Below are 23,590 nucleotides of genomic sequence, written 5' to 3'. Positions count from 1 at the left end.
ACCACTCTGCAGGTAAGATGAAGGAAAAAAAAAAAAAGGATTTTTTTTTAGGCATCAAAAAGATTATGACACTGGGAAAATAATTCCTTCTGAAAATCCCCTTCACTGGTGTGGGTGGTTTAATGAAAATAATCCCCTTTCCAAGAAGACTATATTCAAGGGAACGGAAGATGAAAATCCTTCAACACAGATCCTTATACTATCTACAATATAAGGAACCCAGGGAAGCATAGATACAGTAATAATACATATACTGAGTCATTAATAAATGACATTTTATTAGACATTAATAAATGGCATTATTATTAACAAAAACTTCTTTTTTGTCAGTATTGTCACTTGGAAAGAGGCTTAAAATGACACCTTTTACTATAAGCCTTATCTGTAAGCCTGCATCCCAAGTGAGCAAGGCTTGGGCGTGAATTTCTTGCAGTTTCAATATTAACAGAGAAAAAATAAAAATGACCAAAGCACTCAACAGTGAAAAAAATCCTTTCTTGGTGGCAAAAATCAGAATACTTTGTTATGCAAATTTAATGTATTTAAGGAAAGCTGCATGCCTTTCAAATATCTGAACAAAAAGCAAGGTAGCATAAATGCTAACATTAAAAAGCTTAGTTTCGGAACTTAAATCTTGCTTCAGCAAACAGAAAATAAACTGACTCCTCTAAAGGTTAGTTTATGAATGGGAAGTTAAAAAAATATTTAAAGACATCCTAGCCAATGTAAATAAACAGGGAATAATAACCCAGGCAACCAAAAAGGTCATTCATTCATTCATTTCCTTCTTTACCTTTCAATGGTATTTCTTTGCTAAAAAAAAAAAAAGTAAATATTACGCCATTCCCTCCCACTCTGTGTATCTGGGAAGCTGTCTTCTGGACTGAGTCTTAGGCTGCTATATATTTAGCCTATAGCTTTGGCTAGGTTCTGCCTAATGATGGATACTTAACTGGGTAGCCAGCAGGCCCACTGCTGTTGTTTATCCCAGAGCCCAAGATCAGCCTCTGAACATGTCCTGATGAGGAATAACCACTGTTTTATCTCATCCTGGGACCACTCAAGGGGTGGCGAAGGTGGAGGGTTGCTGATCACCGATCTTTTCTGGAAGAAGTTGTGCAAATGGGTGTATACGTGTTTGGTGGTGGGCAGGAGTGAGGTGGGCGGGGGGCGGGAATGTAAGAAGACTTTTTCTTGCGTAGGAAGCTGAGGAAAGAGACCTGAGGTTTGCCCGTGTGTACATTCAAGGTTCAAAAATTCACAGAAAAATACCTACTGCTAGGAGTCCTGGCCTCAGAGTAATTCAAGAGAGAAAGGGCCCTTCTCTTTCTTCTTAAGGTTCTGAAGAGCTGGCTGTGAGGTCTGTGTTGACCTGAAGCAACAGCTCTGTGGGGTCAGAGCACAGGTCACACTTGAGCTCTGGCTATTTACCCCATTATTGAAAAATTGTTGTCTGTAAAGTCTCTGAGTTTCAAAGGGGTGTGCAGGGGTGTGACTTGGTCCTTATAAAGGGGAAATTTGAGAGATGCACACAGGAAAAACACCCTGGGAAGCCTGGAGGTAGGTTGCCACCATCCAAGGATGTACCAAGAGCTGGAGAGAGGTCTGCAACAGGTCCTGTTCTAGTACCTTCAGGAGGGAAATGGCCCTGCTGACACCCTGATCTAGGATACATTTCTAGATCTAGAATGCATTTCTGATGTTTAAGCTACCCAGGCTTCCCAGGTGGCTCAGTGGTAAAGAATCCACCTGACAATGCAGGAGATGCAGGAGAATCAGGTTCCATCTGGTTAGGAAGATCCCCTGGAGAAGGGAATGGCAACCAGCTCCAATATTCTTACCTGGAAAATTCCATGGACAGAGGAGCATTGTGGGCTACAGCCCACAGGGTCGAAAAGAGTCAGACATGATTGAGCAATTGAGCACATGAGCACGGAGCTATGCAGTCGGTGGTACTTAATTATGGTGATTCTAGGAAATTAATAGAACTAGTACATGAAAAAATGTTTTCCAAGTTTCTATATATATATGGACTTCTCAGGTGGTACTAGTGGCAAAGAGCCTATCTGCCAATGCAGAAGACATGAGACACGGGTTCGATCCCTGAGCCGGGAAGATCCCCTGGAGAAGGAAATGGCAACCCACTCCAGTATTCTTGCCTGGAGAATCCCATGGACAGAGCAGCTTGGCAGGCTAGAGTCTATGGGGTCACAAAGAGTCAGACATGACTGAAGCAACTTAGCATGCGCACGCACACACACATATATCTGCACATATGAATCACTTTGCTATATACCTGAAACTAACATAACACTGTAAAGCAACTATACTCCAATAAGAAATTTGAAAAAAATAATAAATAGGACTAGGGTGTTAGCAAGGCAGAATTTATCACTTTGGCTTCTCATATCAAGAAGTTTACACAGCAACCCAGCAGCTACACTGGAGTTATTTCTTCACTGTGTATGTGTGTTAGTCACTCAGTTGAGTTTGACTTTTTGCAACCCCATGGACTATAGCTCACCAGGCTCCTCTGTCCACAGAATTCCCCAGGCAAGAATACTGGAGTGGATTGCCATTCCCTTCTTCAGGGGATCTTCCCCACCCAGGGATTGAACCCAGGGTATCCTACCTTGTGGGCAGATTCTTTACCATCTGAGCCACCAGGGAAGCCCATTTCTTCATTATATGAATTCAGGTGAACATTGAAATAACAAGCAGGTTCACATAATTCATGATACACCCTCAAAGGAGGAATTTGTATTTTTTAGACAGTGTTGTCAAAAATAGATTGAGAGACTGACTACTCAAACATCATGAAGCAGAGTTAGAGAAAAGTTTCAGTCATTTCTTTAATCTTGAGGAAAGTTCTGAGACGATTCCCTAAGAATATGATTCAAGTGGACACTGCACTCACAAAAGCAGGATCACGTAATTCATGATACAGCTTCAAAGAAGGAATTTGTATTTTTAGACATTGTTGTCAATAATAGACTGAAGGACTGATTACTCAAACATCATGAAGCAGAATTAGAGGAAACTTTCAATCATTTCTTTAATCTTGAGGAAAGTTCTGAGAGAATTCTCTAAGAATCTCACTTAACAAAATTCCTAGGGATTTTTTTTTTCCTTTCGCTTTATTGGGACATCTCTTTAGACTGATGTCATAGCTCCGTTTACTTTCTTTGCCTCTTGGGTCATTCATGTTTTTCCTTGAATTCGTCCTTAAGTCTGCCCTGCTTTATTGTTTAGCACTTGCGCATATTTCAGAGTTAGATTAATGTAGTTTTAGAGTGAAAAGAAACTCTGCAATATTTCAGCTCAACTAATTTTAGCCACAAGGAAGCTGATGCCCAGCTGTGATCACACAGCTGGTTAAGGCAGAGGCTGAACCAGAACCACTTTTCATTACCTCCAGATCTGTAGCTCTGGCCTCACCATGTTCCACAGAAGCTACCTGTACATGTTTCCCTCATCATATAAACCTGGCTCCAGAGTTGGTGCCTTTTATGTTTTTTACATCGCATTCAAAGATTCTCCTGCAATGATGCATTCAGAGGAGGCATACCAAAATGCCCATTTAAATATGGACTACTGATGATATAGGTAAGTTTCTGTGTGAAGATACTAGCAACTGATCATACATGACTGCTCTTCAGTACACTGTTATTGTTTAAGGTGAGAGCGCTAAGTCCCTTCAGTCATGTCTGACTCTTTGAAACCATATGGACTGTAGCCCACCAGGCTCCTCTGTCCACGCGATTATCTTGGCAAGAATACTGGAGTGGGTTGCCATTTCCTTCTCCAGGGGATCTTCCCAACCCAGGGATTGAACCCACGTCTCTTATATCTCCTGCACTGGCAGGCAGGTTCTTTACAACTAGTGCCACCTATTTTTCTTTTCTTTAAAGTCTCTTCAATTTATTTACTATCTAGAATATATTTCCTTTAATTTGATCATAGACCTAATTGGCATTATATATAACCCAGGTTTTATTTTCTTCTCTGTTTTGATCTCTAGGCTAATGGCATTTTAAGTAAGATGTGAAATCTGGGCTTTACTTACTGTGGCCCTCTGTTTGGGTGTCTGGTCAAAGAAGAAATGTAAGTCCATCTACTTGGTTAAATAAGGCAGGAAGGGGAAAGAGAAGAAGGAAATAAAAAAGGAGATTAGGTTTGACATAAATACACTTCAGTTCAGTTCAGTTCAGTTGCTCAGTTGTGTCCGACTCTTTGCGACCGCATGAATTGCAGCACGCCAGGCCTCCCTGTCCATCACCAACTCCCGGAGTTCACTCAGACTCACGTCACTACTAGGCGTAAAACAGATAGCTAGTGGGAACCTGCAGTGTAGCACTGGGAGCTCAGCTCAGGGCTCTGTGATGACCTAGAGGGGTAAGAGGGGTAAGAGGGGTAGGAGCGGGGGTGGGAGAGAGGTCCAAGAGGGAGGGGATATGTAAACATATAGCTGACTCACATCGTTGTACAGCAGAAACTAATTATAAAATTAGCTTTTATAATTATACACTAATAAACAAAAACAAAAAAACATAAAAAAAGAGAAAGGAAAAATAAGCTTTAAAGATTTAGAAAAAGTAAAAGATTTTGAACTCCCTTAGTTGCCAACAAAGATAAGATTTCTATCACAGTTAGTAGAAATCATTAGACAACAAACGCTCTAGGAGCTAACACGGCTGCATCTTCCCATGTGAAACAGCCGAGAGCAGTTTCCATATCAATCTGTTCAAATGGAGAAAACGGGTCACTCACAAGCCTGGAAAGAAGAAGAAACAAAGACCTCCCCCGAATACAACTGTGAGAGAGGGAAAGACATACAGTAGCAGCCTCCTCACTGCAGAATTACATTCTTTTCTTTTTCATCTGCCATCAACAGGTGTTGCCATGGTAACTATCCTGTGGTTAAGTAGTAGTAGAGGTAAGAAAATCTATACAGACCCACATAAAGGGGAAAAGACGAACGGTGTGTTGTACACACACTAACCTCAGATCTCGCAGGATGAGCAACCAGAGGCTCACTCTCCTGTTCACCAGGCCCCTGTGTTGCTGGAACAGGGCACGGCCCAAGAGTGTGGTCCCTGAAGAGCCAGGGGACTCTCAGGGCAGCTTTATGGCTCTTGAGTTTACCTTAGGCGCTAATTTACATCCCCGCTCCCGCGCGTACACTTCATAGCTCTGTGATGACTTTGGGGAGAAGGTAACAGTTTTGTCATGTAGTGTCTGGAAACTTGTAAAAAGGGAACATATATCACTGAACAACTTCCTTATTGTCCTCCTACTTCTCTCAGGTAGTGTGTTTAGTGATAATTTCTTGGCTTTTTCCCCCCAAATGGAGAAGCGAGGGTTTGCATGCAATGAATTAGTGAAATAATAACAGCTATTTCTTCCTGTGAACAACTGTAGCCAATATTTGTAGCCCTGGTATCAGGGTGATACCTCAGAGGCTGCCTGGGATTCGAAGCCCATTTCTACAGCCCTTCCTCCGTTGCGTTGTGTGTGTGCTCAGTCACTTCAGTGGTGTACGACTCTGTGACTCTATGGGCTGTAGCCCACCAGGCTCCTCTGTGCATGGGATTTTCCAGGCAAGAATACTGGAGAGGGTTGCCATGGCCCTCCTCCAGGGTATTTTCCCTACTCAGGGATCGAGTCTGCATCTCCAGCATTGCAGACAGACTCTTTAAAGCTGAGCCACCGGGGAGGCCCCTTCTTTCATTACTCACAGCTAATGATAGTATTTCATACCTTTAGCATCCCAAATACATTAGTATCACAGATGATAAAATAATATTATTTCTGAAATACTGCATTTTTATTTTGTAAGCTACTGTTGGTGACCCCCTGAAATAGCATAACCTATCCCCTTTATTTGGAGAAGGCAATGGCACCCCACTCCAGTACTCTTGCCTGGAAAATCCCATGGACGGAGGAGCCTGGTAGGCTGCAGTCCATGGGGTTGCTGAGGGTCAGACACAACTGAGCGACTTCACTTTCACTTTTCACTTTCATGCATTGGAAAAGGAAATGGCAACCCACTCCAGTGTTCTTGCCTGGAGAATCCCAGGGACGGGGGAGCCTGGGTGGGCTGCCGGCTATGGGGTCCCACAGAGTCGGACACGACTGACGTGACTTAGCAGCAGCAGCATCCCCTTTATTTACCCAGCTTTTTGTCATTGCTCAAAGGACCACTCCATTTTATAAATAAATAACATGGATAAATCCAGTTTGCTGACTTCTGTGATCCTTTAAAATTAGTTAGGACAGCTGATGAAACAAGTTTGTTAACGTCTGAAAGGTTTAGCTTGAGAGACAAATCAGTGTGGTACCAAGGACACTCTGCTAAGGCCAAGCAAGCATCAGGGGCTGGGCAAAATAACAGCAGCTGAGGAACTGAGGTATGAGACCTGCCTTTTCTTCTCTTGCCCATTTCTGGCACTCAGAGTCCTGCTCCCAAAAGAGACAGAAGCTCCTGAAAGGGTTGATGTGAGGCTCAAATGAAATAATGCCTATCTACGAAAGCATCGTGCTGTTCATAAACATTAACCACTAGGCAAATTAAAAGCCGACGTCGTCGCTTTGTTTTTCAAGCTATCTGCAATGCTGGTGTTACCTGGTTCACAGTTTTGAGGATAAAGCAGGCCACAAAATTTTCACATGATGTTTTTGGCAGAAAAGCTCTTGTGATTAGCTGGAGGTGCTTATCTCTCTGGACATCACTGTCTTCTACGAGTTCTTGTTCTTTTTGGTTCACAGGCTGGCAGATGTGTATCAGGGGATGCATGTGTGGGTGTGCGTGTGTAAAAGAGGAAGAAGGGGCAAGGGGCAAGGGAGGGAAGAGAGAAAGGAAGGAAAAAGGAAAGAACAAATGAGTTACCAAAGTGAGGAAGAGCTTTCATTCCAGCTCCCCAGATATGTAGCCATCCCTGATGGTGTTTGTTACTTTATGCGCTATCTGTGGCTCCCTAAGCATGGCCTTTCCCAGTCTTCAGCAGAAGCAGTTCTACTCTGCTGATGACACTGACTCGCCTCTCAAGATGCTGTTTCTCCATTTTTATGCCAAATGGCTTTGCCGATTGTAGTTCAAGATGCATGAATCCTTCCGTCTCTCAACCAAAACCCTAGATCTCTTTCACAGTAAGATACACAACTTCTGTCTTTTTTTGTGTGCGTATTTTTCTAAAAAAAAACAAACAAAAAAACAGTCCCCTCTTTAAAATGTCCTTTTACTTCTGAGTGTTTTGCATTCTTGGCCCCCACCTCATCCCTTCCATTCTGTCTCCTGTCTTCCACTTTCCTTAAAGCCTGCTGTTCATCACATTCAACTGCTGACTGAATTCACCCATGACTTCAACCTCCTTACATTTTTGTTAGAGTTGAGGGAAAAACACTTTAAAAAGGCTTTAAAAGATATAAAAAATCTAAAGGTATTTTTTCTTTGTTACATATTTGCTATGGTTTTCTACACAATACATTGTTCAACTGTTTCTTCATGTTCATTTATTATACCTTAGAGAACTTTCTGTGTTAGTAAACAGAGTTATCTCATTTCTTTGAACTACAGAGCATTCAATGGTATTACAGATATACTATATTTAGACATTTCCAGGCCAATGGATATTTAGGTTATTTCTGGTTTTCCTAAGTTAGAAACAATGTTACAAAAATGACTCTTGGAGACACATCTCAGAGGTGTAAGAGTGGGAGCACATGGATGGGACTGACTCCTAGGCATGGAACTGATGGTCATAGAGCGTGTGCACTTCTTGTTCAATTCTCTCTCTCCTCCTTGACCTAAAACTAAAGTTGCATTAATATACAGTCTATTTAACTGTAAAAGAGAGTGTACTTCTCAGTTCTGTTGGGCTTCACCACCAATCATATTACTTTCTCTTAACAACTTCCGGGATTCTTGGATACCCTTGTCTGTGGATGGTGTTTCTTTCAGGTTTTTCAGTGCTGCTGTGGATTTGTGATTTTCTTCATTTCTTCTTCTTTTTTAAAATTTGGTGCATGAAGGATAAAGCAGCACCCCACAGACTTGGTCAGCTATGAAGTGCCATAAGACCTCTTGCCCCTTGTGTATTCCTCCTTCACAGCTGTCCAAGTTACCCTCTGAAATGCAAAAATAATCACCTGACTCTCCTTCTTAAACATGGTCAATAACACCCTGATGCTTAGTGGGTATTACGGGTTGGATTTTGCCCCCTAAAAATATATGTTGAAATCCTGGCCCTCAGTATCTCAGAATGTGACCACATGTGGAAAGAGGATTGTTACAGAGGTATTTACTTAAGATGAAGCCACGAGGGTAGGCCTTAATCCCATAGGCCTGTGTGCATTAGTTGCTCAGTTGTGTCCAACTCTTAGTGATCCTGTGGACTGTAGCCCGCCAGGCTCCTCTGTCTGTGGAATTCTCCAGGCAAGAGTACCAGAGTGGGTTGCCATTTCCTTCTCTAGGGGATCTTCCTGACCCAGGGATCAAACCCTAGTCTCCCACTTTGCAGGCAGATTCGTTACCGTCTGAGCCACCAGGGAAGCCAATAGTACCAGTGTCCTTATAAAAAGGGGGAAGTTGGACAGAGAGATAGACATGCATGGAAGGAAGATGAAGGCAAGAAACACAGAGAACGCCAAGCAAAGATGGAGGCAGAAGCTGGAATTATGTTGCCCCAAGTCAAGGAACTTCTGGGGCTACCAGAGGCTGAAAGAGGCGAGGAACGATCTGACCCCATGGGTTTTAGAGGAAGTATGGTCCTGGAGAGTTGCCCTGGTGGCTCACCGGTAAAGAATCTTCCCTACGATTCAGGAGACGAAAGTTTGATCCCTGGGTGGGGAAGATTCCCTGTAAGAGGAAATGGCAACCCACTCCAGTATTCTTGCCTGGGAAATCCCATGGACAGAAGAGCCTGAGAGGCTACAGTCCATGGGGTCACAAAAGAGTCAGACATGACTGAGCGACTAAACAACAACATGGCCCTGCAGACACTGTGATTTGGAATTCCAGCCTCCAGAACTGAGAGAAAATGAATCTCAGTTGTTCTAAGTCACCCAGTGTGCAGTACCTATGTTATAGCAGCCACAGGAAACTAACTCAGGGAGTAAAGTCCAATCTCTTAGGCAACTCACACAGTATCATTCCCACAGCGGCTCAGCGCCCTCAGCAACCCACTCACTGCCATTCCTACCAATGCCCTACTTCCTTATCTGCTCATGTCCCAGAGTTCTAGGATGCTTCCCAGACCCACGCTTTTGAATACCCTGCTCCCTCTACCTAAATTCCCTTCTCCACTCTGCAAGAATTACTAATGTGCCTTAGCTAATTTCCAGGTCACCTCTGTTACGAGCTGTTTCTGACATTTCCCTTCTCCACCAGAGTCCCCAGATACCTGTTCTCCTGAGTCCCCTCTGTGCTGGCTCTAGAGTATTCTGACATTATTTTGCACTTGCTTGTTTATACATATCCATCCTCCTCTTCTATGCTGTTGAGTTCCTTGAGGGAAGAGCCGTTCAATGTATTCTAGCAAAAATTCCTGCATATAACATGCTGAAATGGGATTTGGCTCAGTGAACAATGCTATGAAAATATAAAAGTTGTATGCAACTTAATTTTTTTTAGTTTCTATTTTACATTGGAGTATAGCTGATTTACAATGTTGTGTTAGTTTCAGGTGAATCAGTTATACATATAGCTATTATTTTTCAGATTCTTTTCCCATGTAGCTAGAGTACTGAGTAGAGTTCCCTGTGCTATATAGCTGTTGTTCAGTCACTAAGTCGTGTCCAACCCTTTGTGACCCCACGGACTGCAGCATGCCAGACTTTCCATCCTTCACTATCTCCCAGAGTTTGCTCAAACACATGTCTATTGAGTCAGTGATCAGTGATGCCATCCAAACATCTCATCCTCTGTCGCTCCCTTCTCCTCCTGCCCTCAATCTTTCCTAGGATCAGGGTCTTTTCCAATGAGTCAGCTCTTTGCATCACATGGCCAAAGTATTAGAGCTTCAGTTTCAGCATCAGCCCTTCCAATGAATATTCAGGGTTCATTTCATTTAGGATTGACTGGTTTCATCAATGGGACTCTCAAGAGTCTTCTCCAGCACCTCAGTTCAAAAGCATCAATTCTTTGTTGCTCAGTCTTCTTTAAGGTCCAAGTCTCACATCTGTCCATGACTACTGGAAACATCGTAACTGACTATATGGACCTTTGTTGGCAAAGTGATGGCTCTGCTTTTTAGTGCGCTTTCTAGTATGTGCTATCCAGTAGGTCCTTGTTAATAATGCATTTTATATATAGTAGTGTGTACCTATTGACTTTATTCTGTTACATGTCTCTCATGCACAGAGGTGGAGTAAAGTAGGTCTGGGATGATGACAAATGATTGATGCACACAGGTGACACTGGCTGAAAAGTACTTTTCTACACACTGAATTTGTGGCTACTTTCAGCTTATTATTATTTTTGATGAGACTCATTCTTCTAACCAGTCACACTTAGGAACATCACACTATTCCTTCAGGTATTATAAAGTGGCAGTTCCAATCATCAAAAATAAGTCCATCAGCTGATGTCCTCTGACTGCTTTCTTCATTAGAATGGTTTATTAGAGGCATAAAGTTGACCTGTGGTTGCCTAGGGCTGGGGACAGAGCAGGAGATGGGGAAATCCAAGTGGGTGGTGACAGCTAAGGGGTGAGGGACTTCCCTTTAGAGTTGTAAGAATGTTCTAAAATGGATCATGATGAGGGTTGCAAAACTCTGTGAATATACTGAAAACCACTGATTTATTAATTAATTAGGTGAATTGCATACACACTCCATTGTATCTGATTCTGTCACTCTATGGACTGTAGCTTGCCAGGCTTCTCTGTTTGTAGGATTTTCCAGGCAAGAACACTGGAGTGGGTTGCCATTTCCTTCTTCAGGGACTCCTCCTGACCCATGGACTGAACCCACATCTCCTGTGTCTCCTGCATTGCAGGCAGATTCCTTACTGCTTGAGCCACTGGGGAAGCCACTGAACTATATGTACACTTTAAATGAGTGAGTTGCATGATATGAGAATTACAGTCTGATAAAGCTGTTTTTTTTTTTTTTAAAGGCAGAGTTCATTTAATCCAATCTAGTGCACAAGAATTGCTGTTAAAACAAGTCAACTCCTCAGAAGCCAAACAGCCACAGAGATAAAATAAAATATACCTTCTGCACTAGTGAAAAAAACAAACACACACAAAACCACAGCCCGGAATGCATACAGCATCCAACAGAAAAGGTGATGGACCCCAGGGCATTTCCCATCTGGCTCATTCACCCAGACCATTCTACCGCCTAGTCGTGGCAGCATAACTAGAGCTCAAAACTTTCCTTTTGTCATGAAGTATCCAATTTTCTCTTCTTTCTATCTCAACTAGAGATACAATCTTCTATGTCACTAGAGATACACTGAGTTGGATAAACCTAACAGTTAGGAGGGAAGTGAGATAAAATGATAAACGACAGTCAAAAAACAAACTCTTAAAAACTACCAGGCTTTAGACAGTGGAGGAATGATCAGTTTGGTGGTGAACCAATGACCTCTGTGCTAAGTCAAGACAGTAGCATTTGTCAGGGTGTCAGGCAAAGGAACATGACATCTTTAACACTTGCCAGATCATTCAGTAAGTCTTCTGAGAGACCAGGCAATGAATGACAAACAGCAGATATTCTGGTCCTTATTCATACACTGTTTTGTATTAATACTTATCGCCTGCCATGCAACTGCTTGTCATATCTCCCCAGTGAAATTCCAAACACCCCCAAAACAGAGAAAGAATCCCATGGGTTTTCTCTCCTCTCACCATTCCATACTCAAAGCATTCAGCAAAGAGTTAAAACCGCTTTATGGGGTGCAGGATACACCCATCTTAGAGTCTTACAGCACCAAAGACATTTTGTTTTTTCCTTTTTAATAATGTCATTTTGGAGCAAACACAATTTAATGAATGGAATATCCACAAAATCTATGTAATAAATAATTTCATAATTGATTGTTACTGTTCCTTGAAGCCCAATTTCTAAGGACTTCATTTTGGAGAAATGTTTACTATGATCCATAAACAACAGAAAAAGTCTTCAAATATCAACAGGCTGCTGCCTCCTCAATGTATTAGAGCATGTCTTTGTAAGCAGGATTCTACTAGGTCCACCCAGACTGACATAAACTACAAACTTTAGTTTTAAAAACTATCTTCAGAACTAGAGTCTAGTTGATTTACAATGTTGTGTTAATTTAGGGCTTTCCAGGTGGTGCTAGTGGTAAAGAGCCCACCTGCCAATGCAAGAGACGCAGGTTCGATCCCTAGGTTGGAAAGATCCTCTGGAGGAGGGCATGGCATCCACTCCAGTGTTCTTGCCTGGAGAATCCCATGGACAGACGAACCTGATGGGCTACTGTGCTTAGGGTCACAAAGAGCTGGACATGACTCAGGAACTAAGCATGCACACATTGTGTTAATTTCAGGTGCACAGCAAAGTGATTCAGTCACACATATATTCATCCTTTCTCAGATGCTTTTCCCATATAGATTACTACCGAATATTGAGTAGAGTTTCCTGTGCCATATAGTAAGGTTATCTAGTTTATTTATAGTTGACTCCGATGCTGGGAAAGACTGATGGCAAAAGGAGAATGGGGCGGCAGAGGATAAGATGGTTAGATGGCATCACTGACTCAATGGACGTGAATTTGAGCAAACTCTGGGAGATAGTGGAGGACAGAGGAGCCTGGAGTGCTGCAGTCCATGGGGGTGCAAAGAGTTGGACAGGCCTCGGCGACTGAACAACCATGTGTTAAAGGTAGCTTTTAATGTAACCACAGACAAGATTTTTATCACAGAAAGAGAGGGAATCATTTCTCTCTGCAACATATCCTTACATAGGTCATATAACTCCAAAAATTACAGACTCTTTGCTATTGAAATCTAATGATTAGTCACTAAGCTCAATATATACTTAAAAGCCTATAGTTAAATGTAATTAGCCAGGATAAATTACAGAGACAACCCTGCAAACACATGAAAACATTCTCAGAGTTCAATGTGTTAGGAAGCAACAAAGGAAAAAAGAAAAAAAGCTCTCTCTTAATATACATTCAGAAAGAAATACTCTAGTGTTCCACTTCTGAAAGCTCCTTGGTTAAGGAGGGAGCTCCCAAGTTCCTATGGTAGGGACTCTAAAACCTCTCTGTGACTTGACTGGCCAGCCCAGCTCCTTTCCAGAACAAATTCACCTTCCCCTGTCTTTGCTGCTATTATTCTTGTCTGGAATGTTCCACTCCTTCTCCCCTCATCTCTAACTCCTGACTATCCTTCTTGGTAAGGTTTTTCTCTTTTCCCTCTGTCCTTACCTTCTGCCCAGTTCATTTGGCATCAAATATTCTTACCTGTCCTATACTGGGGTTAAATCCCTTTTTCCCTGATCAAGCAGGTCAAGCAGATAACACTTCTGGCTCTTTCGATTTTTTCATTTAAGGGGAGGGAGGTGGATCAGTGTGTGATTCCAGGAAGCATAAACTAGGTACCCTGGCTTTGTTGTTGTTCAGTCACTAAGTTGTGTCCAACTCTTTTGTGACCCCATGGAGTGTAGCCCACCAGGCTCCTTGGTCTATGGGATTCTCCAGGCAAGAATACTGGAGTGAGTTGCCATGCCCTCTTCCAGGAGATCTTCCCAACCCAGGGCTTGAATCCATGTCTCTTACATCTCCTATACTGGCAGGCGGGTTCTTTACCAATAATGCCACCTGGGAAGCCCGGGTGGCCATTTTAGCTCCTCTCTATCTTCTTTAGGGATGGAGCTGCCCCCTGGGAATTGGCCTCTGACCCTCCATGCCATAATCTGATCCTTCTCGCCCACAGGCCTGTCACAGATACTGTGACTTGTGCTCACCTCTTGGGTTCTGCATCACTACAATAAATAAACTCCACCCTCCCATCTGGCCTATACCAGTAATAATGATGACAGTTGAACCTTATCTGCCAATTATTTTATCCTCGCTCTTGATTGTTTTTCCAGAACTTGGGAGGGTCACGGGGGTGACTGTGGTTTTCATCAAAGACTCCAGAATCATTCGTGTATGTAAGTTTATATATATTGATTAGCTGGCTTTCAAAATTGATGTGAGATCATGTCCCATCTCCCTGCCTGGACATAATTTGGGGTAATAAATCTTTGCTACCCAGGGCTTCATCACAATGCCCAATGTACAGCAGAAATAAACTCGGATATGTTCAATCATGAATACATCATCTAATTAAAGATATATAGAGAGAAGATTAAAAACAAAACTCAGGACTACGGTATTTGTGATTTCAGCTCACAGTTATAAGTTTATTAATGCCTTTTTGGTGTCCCTTATCAGCAAGTGCTAGCATAAAGTTAATATAGGCTGGGTGAGTATAAAATTAATATATGCGACGCACTGTGGTCCTGCAGAGGCAATTTAATTGCACACTGAGCAGCTAGAAGGGAGAATAAAAGATAAGGCATATCCTGATTGATTTTCTTCATCAAAACCCACAAGATCTCATTTCAACAAAACCCTGTCATTAAATTTCCAGCATATCTAACAGTTAATTTTATGTGATATATATCTGAACCTAATTTCCAAAGCAGTGGTGGCAATCTATCATAAGCCAAGTTTCCAGTTATCCACATCTTAAACCTTCATATTATGGGTTCCATTATCTTTTTCTTGCTCTTACATAAGAAGCTTCTCATGTATTTAAAAACCTATTAATGGGCAATGCTGCTGAGAAATAATAGTTCAGATGTCCAAGTATATGCTTTTGAGTTTCCTTCCCAAAGAAACAACAAAAGTAGATTAAATATATGAAGGATTTACAATTATGTCAAAATAAAGACAGTGTTTCAAAAAAACTTTAGAGGTCAATTAAAGTGATTAAACCACTAATTTCCCTTCAATTTTAGTTTTAGTACATTTTTTTTTGTTTCCAAGTCTGTTTATTTACTTGTAATTGAAGTACAGTCAACAATATTATATTAGTTTCAGATATACAATAGTAATTCAATATATTTATAGATTATACTCTATATAAAGTGAAAGTGAAAGTTGCGTAGTCATGTCTCACTCTTTGCGATCCCATAGACTGCAGCCTGCCAGGCTCCTCTGTCCATGGAATTCTCCATGCAAAAATACTGGAGTGGGTTACCATTTCCTTCTGCAGGGGATCTTCCTGATGCAGGGATCAAACCGGGGTCTCCCGCATTGCAGGTGGATTCTTTACTGTCTGAGCCACCAGGGAAAATATTGGCTATATTCACTATGTTGTAAATTACATCCTTGTATCATATTTATTTTATACCTAGGAGTTTAAAGGCAATCTTTTTTTTTTTTTTTTAAGTATGCATTTATTGAATACTAACAGGACACTAGTACTAACTAGTTAATGGTATTAATAAGCAGTACTTAGCAACACGATAATAATTCTCAAAATGATTGCCTATATAAAGCACTTTCCAGTTTTCAAAGATGTCACACACTTTTCCTAGACAATCACAGTCTCCTGTTAAAACAACAGAGCCAACATTGTCATGCCCACTTTACCAATGGGGAAACTGAGGCTCAGAGAGGTCTTGAGCACTGGCAGGGCTGGCACTACAGTCCAGACTGCCCATGCTCAGTAGTTAATCAGTTGTTTGGAGATTCGATAAATAGTTATTCAACACCTACTAAGCAGCGAATCCTGTGTTGCAGCTGGGGACAGAGGCGGTGCCTGCCCTCCCAGTCTCTCCCGGGTCATCCTGTTTGACACAGGACCAGTCAGCCCCATTCATCAAGTCAACATGCACATTATACAGTCAACATAAGATTCTTATTTTATACATGGACAAAAACAAAAATAAATCTGTTAATATTTCTCTTGTAAAAACAAAACTTTGGAAGACTTCCTTAAAGTTAATACACTTAATCATTTACTTTAGAAATTAAGAATATACTTCATTGTTACTCCTAAAGGCTCCAATTAGATAGTGTTTCCATGAAAACTGAGACTCCAAATTAAAAATAGCCTTTGGCATTTTTCAAAGAAGCATTTAATCTATCAAATGAAATGAGAATTTAATCCCATAAATTTGTCTACCTCATTCATATACCAAAGTGTCAGAATTTATCTAAGGAGACAATCGTAGACGCAAACATTCTCAGGAACAGTGCTGAGAATACTGCTGGAGAAGACCCTTCTTGAAATTCGGTTTTGGGGTTCACGTATTTCAAATCACAGGGATCTGCACTCCTGGTACCACTGTGCAGTTCCCAAGCCATGATTTTAATGAGGTTGCCCCTTACTTAAGCGCAGCTGTCATAAAATGTCATTAAACATGAGAGAGGCAATCCATATTGAGTCCTAAATGAAAAGACATGGCACCCACATGGCCTTTTCTCTACTTTTGCCCATGAATTAATCCATCAGTAGTAAAGGTATTTACATTTAAGGCAGGTTTCCTTTCAGGTAGGAAGACAGATCGACAGACAGGACAGACAGATATGACTGGGAGAAACCAGCAGTCCTGATGTAAAAAACCCAACAAGGCACTGAAAGAAGAAGTGTATTACTAGGTGCAGATTCAATCAGTCAGGGAGTTGATTTCACAACCGCGGCCTCATACTCTTGCTAATAAGCGAGTGGAACACGGTAGAACACGTGCTCATTACAAATGAAACCCAAACCCAGCCCTTCACGCCTCCAAGACTCATCAATCTTTTGGAATTGAGCAAGTAGAGAAGACTGCAAAAGTGCATTTCAGTTTTCTGTCTCCCTCCTCCACTCTTTTTGTCTCTAAAGGACTGTGACTTGATATTTACCTCTTATTTTTCTTTTTTTGAGATGTCTATATATATATATATATACACACACACACACACACACACAAGTCTTCATCAATGTAGTTTTATTTCTTATGTACATATATTTCTGTCAATCTGTCGGCTACCTTAGGGTAGATAACTGTGATGTCAACTGTATCACACACCCAAGTCCATGTCTTCCACAGTGCCTGGAGGCACTACTCTCATGTAAAACTAGCTCTACCTTATTAGAGTCCTGTTAGACGTGATAAGAAGAAATAGAAAAATGAGATACAGGCTCTAATTTATATAAATCACTTGTCAGATGCCTTTTAAAAAAAGACTTAAGCTTTTTTAAACCCTCAGGTCCCAAACTGCCACATAAATTTCTATAGAATGATACACTGACTCATGCATTTCTTTATTGGTATGGGATTAACTAAGAATATAAATCCCTGTTCAAACTTCCTACCTTCTCTGATTTATTGAACATACCTAAGATTTTGGCAATCTGGGAAGAAAACAGAGTTAGCTAAAGAGGCCTAATTTACCAAAAAAAATTATATTCCAAAAGTTCATCTTAGCCTGCCATTAATTAGGAATACCGAATACACTGTTCCATTAGAATGAGTAAATGAAAGTTATTACATTATTAAGACAAATAGGTAATAGCAATTTTTATCATGTTAAACAACTTTGTGTAAAGCAATCATGGAACATTAAAACCCTATTTATTGTATTCTGAAGTTTCCTTGATCTTTGATTTTATAGAAACATTTACCAAGTTGCCAGCAAAGAAATACTGTTATGTATCAATTTCTGTTAGTAGGTCAAATATGTACTTTCACATTTCAAAATAGCCTGAATATGTCATTTAAAAATTACAAAATATTATATACTTTTTATATCCTGAGTCACTTCCTCATTGTTAAGGCAACTAGTTCTTTTAAAAAACATGCCATGATGAAAGGTTGCACAGTGACTTCTGCACGTTTTTCTCCATGAAATGAAGTTATGATCTCATATGATAGAAACCTAGCATCAGAGAAGAGCCATCTATTTATTGAGATTAAACTTCTTTCACTCCTGTAACTGGAGCACCGGTGAGTGACAAGGACAACATCAGAAAACCGAATGGAGATGTTGAATAATTAACGAGCAGAATGCCTCAAATGCACTGCTGATTATTATTATTATTGTAACATCATCAAGCACTTCACACTGTTTCCTAAGCAGCTACCACCTGCTAGGTGCTTTGCAAGCATCATTCCCATCTTTTATAATGTAGGGATTATTAGTGCTAGTTTAAACATGGAGAGGAATTAGGGGACTCATCTAAGGCTACGGAATCTCTATAACAGCTGTGGTTCTAACAGAAGTCTCTCTTTGTTCTGCCCCAAACTGCCTGTTCTTAGAAAAAGGTCATCGAAAGGGGCTATCAACCTGCTAATACCCATTCACTAAAAAGTCGAAAGTGATTTTTACGTGAGGCTTTGTAGTGAGACTTCATGTGTCAGCTTTGAGCTTAGGTGGGAGGTCTGCTGGGAGGACCAGTCACCAGCAGATGGACTAGTGACAAGGAAACAGCGGGAGCAGCAGCCACCTCCACAGAAGAGGTGACACGACCACCAGGGCACTGGGACCACACTTCAGCCTGATGTCCTTAACCACTTACTTTTTCCTCTAAGTATTTCAGCTATTTTGAAGTCTGATCATAGATGGCATTTCTCTCCAAATCATAATGTAAAAATCATCCTTAATTTGACAGTAATTGAGCTACATCATTTCTTTACATGTCTGATCAAAATACAGCTTTGAAAGTCTACAGACAATTGAAATTTTAGGGAGTATTTAGAGAAACCTATTAATGTATTACATAATCATCAACCAAAGAAAAATATTAATTTTTAAGACCCCTGTTGAGCATGGGGAACTATTATTGTTGGGATTATTTTGTGTAAACAAGTCCAAGTCCTTATGTTACACAAAAGCTAATGTCTTTGCTCAGAAAATCTGAATTAATTTACCACCTCTGCTTTTTGACTTAAATGCTATAAACATCTCTGTTGTTCCTGAAAACAAAGGCTGTTTCTGCATAATTTTTCAAACAGAGAAACTGAAATTAAAGTACTATGAAAATATTTACTGGATAAAACAAATGCCAAGATCAAAAATGTTAAGACAATGAGTGGATATTTATTATCCCCACTAATCCTTTTGTATTTCAAAGTTTATTTATTTTTACTTGGCTCTTCTATGCTCTTTCATAAGTTATTACAGCATAGTAATTTTAAATTCATAAAAGATGATGCAGAGTTAATAATATCATGAGCTTTACAATAATATTCAAGTAATACTAAAAAGGATGGAAATCCATTTGTTATCTGAATATACTCTTTGGATGAACCAGTAAAAAGGATAATCTAATGTTGGAGTTTTGACTCCTCATGATCTGGCCAATGAGGCTTGGCATACAGAACAGAGATTTAATTTTAAAATGCCAGTGATGAATAGTTTTAAAATAACAACTTAATAAGTTAAATAGTCACGCTCTCTTCTGTGTATTTTAATAATAAATGTACAGATTTTACAATATTCTGACTTCCTAGCACTGCTAAATTCTTGTGAGGCAGTATCTGAAGTTAAGACATGGACCAATGTCTCCATGGCTTATTTGATGAAGACATCCTAATAGTTATTTCTCAGTGAATGTAGTTTATGACGATTTCTAGGGGACTGTTAACAGGAATTTCTGATTGAATGCACCTGCGACCTAAGAATACCAAAATGAGAAAGTATTAAAAACCTAGATTATTGTCTTTACGGCGTTCATTTTTGTTTTTAATTTGTAACTTTATATTTGGAGTACACGTTGTATTAGTTTCAGGTATACAGCAAAGTGATTCTGTTCTACATATACATATATCTATTCTTATTCAAATTATTTTCCCATATAGGCTGTTATATAATATTAAGCAGAGTTCTCTGTGCTATACAGTAGATCCTTGTTGATTACCCATTTTATGTATTTATTTATTTTTGGTTACCCATTTTAAATATAGCACTGTGTGCATGTCAATCTCAAACTCCTAACTACCCTCTCCCTGTACCCTTTTCCTGCTGGTAAATTCTCTAGTCTCTAAGTCTGTTTCTGTTTTGAAAGTAAGCTCATCTGTAACTTTTTTTTTGTAACATTTTTTGACAGATCAGGCATGAGAAATATAAAGAAGGGAAGTCCCGTGGTGCCTTTAGCTGGTTTAGGAAGCGAGGAGGAACTGATCAAGAGAGTGAAATAAACACAGAAAGAATTTAGTTTGGTAAAGGTTGATTTTGGGCCATAAGGTTGCAAAGAGTCGGACACGACTGAACGACCAAACTGACTGATTTTGGGGCTTCCCAGGTGGCACTAGTGGTAAAGAATCCACCTGCCAATGCAGAAGATGTAAGGGAGACTCAGGTTTGATCACTGGGTTGGGAAGATCCTCTGGAGTAGGAAGTGATAACCCACTCCAACATTCTTGCCTGGAAAATTCCATGGACAAAGGAGCCTGGCAGATTACAGTCCATTGGGTCACAGAGTTGGACACAACTGAGCAGATGACTGAAAGGTTGATTTTAAGGTGGATACGGGGCATGGAAGTAGGGAAATCTGGTGGGTGGTTAAGGAATTAACATCTTAGAAGAAAGGTTAAAAGTAGTGAGCAATATCAGGATATGCAAACATTTTCTGTAACAGGCCAGAGAATAAATATTTCAGGCTTTGAGGGCCTTATGATCTATCCCAACTACTCACTTTTGTGACTGTAGCAGAAAAGCAACCATAAGCAATAGCTAAAGAATGAGTGTGCCTATGTTCCAATAAAACTTTATTTATAAAAACAGGTGCCAGATGTATTTGGCTGCAGGACACAGTTCACCAGGGCCTGAGTTTGATGACTAATAAAGTCCTAGGAAGGGATAAGCTCACTCAGGAAGAACATAAGTAAGGCAAAGTAGTATGACATGAAATCTGAAAACATGGAACTCTTCACTTCTGTTGAATCCAGTAAGGATACAGACAAGGCTTGTAGTCAAATGAAAGTGCAAGTGTTAGTCGATCAGTTGAGTCTGACTCTTTGTGACCCCACGGACTGTAGCCTGCCAGGCTCCTCTGTCCGTAAGATTTCCCAGGTAAGAATGCTAGATTGGGTTGTCATTTCCTACTCCAGGAGGTCTCCTTGACCCAGGAATCGAACCCAGGAATCCCACACTGTGGGCATACTCTTTACCATCTGAGCCACAAGAGGAGCCCAGAACTGCTCCAGTTCATACTAACTGTATGTGAAATTGGGCAAGTTATTTAACCTTTGAGTTTAGTCCCCTTGACGGCAAAATAAGGATGACGATAATGATAATAACAGCTAATACGAGGCACAGTGCTAAAGAACACCTTAATATTTATAAACAATCCTCAGAATTAAGTACTGGGTTGGCCATAAAAGCTTGTTTGGGTTTTTCTGTAAGATGTTATCTCTCCCTTTAATGTGGGCACTGAAACACAGGAAGACTAAACAACACACCTTCGTGACTCAGCGTGTAAGTGGTGGAAGAGGTCTGGTTCCAGCCCAGGCAGCTGGCCCTAGACTCCCACTCTTAATCTTACACAAATCACAAAAAGTCATGATGAAGATCAGATAAAAGTGAAGCCTTTTATCATTGTGCTTGGTGTGTAGAAAGAACCTGGTAGGTGGTGGTCATTATTATTATTATAATCCAGAGTGAGGTAAATAGACTAAGGACATAAAGATGACTTAGATAAGGTCAATCTTGTCCAAGACACTTATTTCACTAAATTTCTAACATCAACTTTAAAAAGGCCCTCAAATCAACTCCATTGCCAATTTTCAAGGGGCATTTCCCTTTAGGAAAGGACGTTGGGAAAGAAAATCATATCATCCTTTATTACCACTTGCCTGGCATCTTTGTTTTCGGTTTTTACCAAGTATTCTTAGTCAAGTTGGGTTTATTCTTAGTGTTCATACACAGAAAGTTCCAGAAGGATAGTTTTTTTTCCTTGTGTTCCAACCTGCTGTAAGGATCTATAGGTCCCTATTTTGGGTTCATGGTAGATTATGTTTTAACAAGCATTTAATTTTGGCAGGAATTAATGAGCCCCCACAAACACTTTTGACCAACCAACTCCTATTTATACACTAAGGTCCAGCTCAAATTCTCCCTCCTCTGCAGAATTCCCTGTTCCCTTATGCTCCATTTCTCTTGGCAAGTTTCTGACATCTCTCTTAGGGCAGTAACCACTGTTAGCAGTTTATTTGGTACCTTCTGCTGGAAGAGGAATTCCTTGACTGATGGTATTAGTTACTTTTACTTCTTTTCTTGATACGTGGAATAAAGGCTAGCATAGGAATTTACATATATAAAAGTAAGGAGTATAAGAAAAGCCATTAATCCCCAAAGAAAAAGGAATGTGAGTCATAAGTAAAAATAATGGACTTTCCATATTCTAATTTAACAGTGATACTATCTTTTCAAACATTTTTTAAAAGTTTAAGCATCACAGGAAATACACCCAATTATTATTTAAATTTACTTAACTATCAATTGTTGCTGAAATGGAATTAAGATCAGTTTTTAAATTTTCCAGGGGCTTCCCTGATAGCTCAGTTGGTAAAGAATCTGCCTGCAATGCAGGTGATCCCAGTTTGATTTCTGGGTCAGAAAGATCTGCTAGAGAAGGGATAGGCTACCCACTCCAGTATTCTTGGGCTTCCCTTGTGGCTCAGCTGATAAAGAATCCGCCTGCAATACGGGAGATCTGGGTTCGATCCCTGGGGTGGGAGGGTCCCCTAGAGAAGGTAAAGGTTACCCACTCTAGTATTCTGGCCTGGAGAATTCCATGGATTGTATAGCCCATGGGGTCACAGAGAGTCAGACACAACTAAGCCACTTTCACTTTTCCAGAAGAACCTTGGGATGAATTACCCCTACCCATGAAGTGGATAAAGTTTTTACATACTAAAGAGAAACCAAGGAAGGTAGAGCAAGAGAAGATACAATGATGTTATATCAGGGCAAATAGCAATTGTAACATTTAAAAATGCTTATTTCTATAATAAAGTTATATATGGTTATATAAGATATTAAGTATTTAATAACTGTCAACATCTTAAATATAACTTTATTGCAAAATAAATAAATAAATATTGTTTCTGTTTAAGCACAACCCAGCAAAAAATTCAAACATGTCTTGGGTGATATGTTAATGCTGGGGATTAAAGAACTAGTATTTATAGGACAAAAAATTAAGCATGGCCCCTATTTGGAAAGTATGAGTCAGGTTTGTTTTGCTTTAACCTGGGCCCATGAGGATAGATCTCAAAGGGTCCTAGAGCAACCTCGGAGGTTCTGTACACAACTTGCAATTATGTGCAAAGCTCTCTGTGCCTGTGTCCTTCTTCAGAGAACTCGTCTAGAACTGTCATGAAATTCCTGAATAAGTCTATTACCTCCCTTGTCAGGATCTGCAGACAAGACTCCCTGAAGCACATTTATCTTACTTAAAAAGTTCTTTTTTGTTAACTTCCTACTGTTGAAAAGAACAGAAGGCTAGATTACTGGTCAAATTAAGTGAGTAAACGTGTGTTTCTGCCCCAGCTCACTGACATTAGATCTAAACTCAAAATTTTGTCCATTAGTGAGAAGCCAAGTTTTTCTCCATTAACCCATGGAAACTTAACC

General features: G+C 40.3%; 1 protein-coding gene across 11 annotated transcripts in view; it reads right to left on the bottom strand.

Moving 5' to 3' along the window:
- PAG1 (phosphoprotein membrane anchor with glycosphingolipid microdomains 1) overlaps positions 1-23,590 on the bottom strand; it is a 153,606-nt gene that overhangs the window by 69,813 nt on the left and 60,203 nt on the right. The window contains exon 3 of one of the 11 annotated variants that reach the window (XM_044928652.2): positions 6,626-6,769. The exons of 8 other annotated variants lie outside the window; for them this stretch is intronic. The gene's annotated coding sequence lies outside the window, so the exon portion shown is untranslated. Of the gene's footprint in view, positions 1-4,066; positions 4,118-6,625; positions 6,770-23,590 lie in introns of those variants that run through there. 2 more of the 11 variants (XM_044928650.2, XM_044928653.2) reach the window with 2 other exon arrangements.

The sequence above is a fragment of the Bubalus bubalis genome, chromosome 15 (genome assembly GCF_019923935.1).
Source record: "Bubalus bubalis isolate 160015118507 breed Murrah chromosome 15, NDDB_SH_1, whole genome shotgun sequence".
Classification (NCBI taxonomy): Eukaryota; Metazoa; Chordata; class Mammalia; order Artiodactyla; family Bovidae; genus Bubalus; species Bubalus bubalis.
The sequence above is the reverse complement of the archived record's forward strand: the minus strand, read 5'-3'. Positions and strand labels throughout refer to the sequence as shown.